The 1,527-nt window shown below is 42.4% G+C and overlaps 1 protein-coding gene across 1 annotated transcript in view; it reads right to left on the reverse strand.

Moving 5' to 3' along the window:
* CLSTN2 (calsyntenin 2) overlaps positions 1–1,527 on the reverse strand; it is a 428,729-nt gene that overhangs the window by 173,997 nt on the left and 253,205 nt on the right. The window lies entirely within an intron of this gene.

Genomic DNA, 1,527 nt, shown 5'->3' on the forward strand with positions numbered 1-1,527 from the left:
TGGGTAGGAGGCAGGCTCAGGCTATGATTTAAGTCACGTTGATGGCAGTAGGAAGGGAGCGAGGAAAGAGTAAAGGCTCTATAACAGCACCTGCTATACATCAAGTATCAGATGAGGCATTAGCATACTTAATTCTGGCTACGCTCATGACAGAGTTATTTTTACCAAGTTTTAGAATGAACTGGAGCTCAGAGAGGGTATGTGACAAAACCCTAACGGTCTTTGCGCAGCCCGAACGGTCTTTCTCGTGGGAACTCAAGCCTTTGGCATATGCCCTGTGGCCAAATGTGCTCTATCTTCTTAACCATTTTGTTTTATTGCCTGATTATCCTAGTTTTATAGTTTGTAGATTATACTCTCAGTACTCATTTTGCTGTTTTGGTGCTTGCATTTTAATTGTTCTCAGCTGACTTACGATTTAATGACTTCCTTTTACCTCACTTTCACTTTTATCCGTGGCTTATATTTTATCTCATTCCCTCATCGCGTTCGACTTTTATTTTTGGCTTTATTTTTATCTTGCTCGTTTTTATTTTAGCCTTGTTATTTGCTTTTTTATGCTGTTTTAAATGACTTTTGCCTTGATTCATCTTTTTGTAGATAGCATATCGTTACGTTTATTGTTTTTTATGCTCTTTAATTACAAAGTGGCAAGTCTGAGGCAGGGCTGTGAGCAAACCAGTTGCATGTCCTAGAAAGTACATCTTGTACGGTGAGAAACAACGAGCCACTCATAGTAACTCTATACAGTGGAGGTTTATTGGAAAGATACAGGCAAGAATCAAAGAAACACACTACATTCAGGCTATTCAAGGCTCTTTAGAAATGCAGCATTATCATCAATGCCTACCTTCTCCATCTGTCTCACGCTGGGGTCCCTTGTTTCTTCCTCTCTGCTCTTCTGCTTCATGGACTTCTCCAAACAGTTGAGGTCCGCTTTCCCAAGGCACAGCCTGAACAGCAAGCTCAAGCCTGCATTCCTTATAGCCCAGAATCTGCTACCATCTAACTGACTCAGTCACTGCCAACCAATTCCAGATAACCGGGAAAGGGGATCTGAGGGAGCAGTCAGCCTGACTCAGCTTTCAGCTTGTCCTCCCACCTTCATCAGCTGTAGCCAGTGTGAATGGCAGCAAGTGGTCCTCAAAGCTGCTCCTTCTAGTCTGTGGCAGGAAGATTCCCTAGCCAAGGGTAGTGATGGACAGGGAAGGAAGGAGGCTGGATGCTTTTCTCCTTCCAGATGATTCTGCAGTGGCATCACAGCCTCCCCCCAAAGATTCCTCTTCTTTCTTGAACATCTCTCTATGTCTTGTAACTCTTAAACGTATTTAGTTGAGTAATCCAAAAGAGAACTGACTAAATTCAAAGTCCTCATCCTAAAGAATAAAAATCCTACATGGATTTTGCTTTTAAATGCTAGAACCAAGTTGTTCCTTCATATCACATTCTGTCTGGTCTCCACGAGGAGTTAGTTCTAAATCCAATGTCTTGGCTGCCAGGATGTTTGGCAAGATATGCTAACAGCAG

Source organism: Trichechus manatus, unplaced genomic scaffold (assembly GCF_000243295.1).
Source record: "Trichechus manatus latirostris isolate Lorelei unplaced genomic scaffold, TriManLat1.0 scaffold00132, whole genome shotgun sequence".
NCBI lineage: Eukaryota > Metazoa > Chordata > Mammalia > Sirenia > Trichechidae > Trichechus > Trichechus manatus.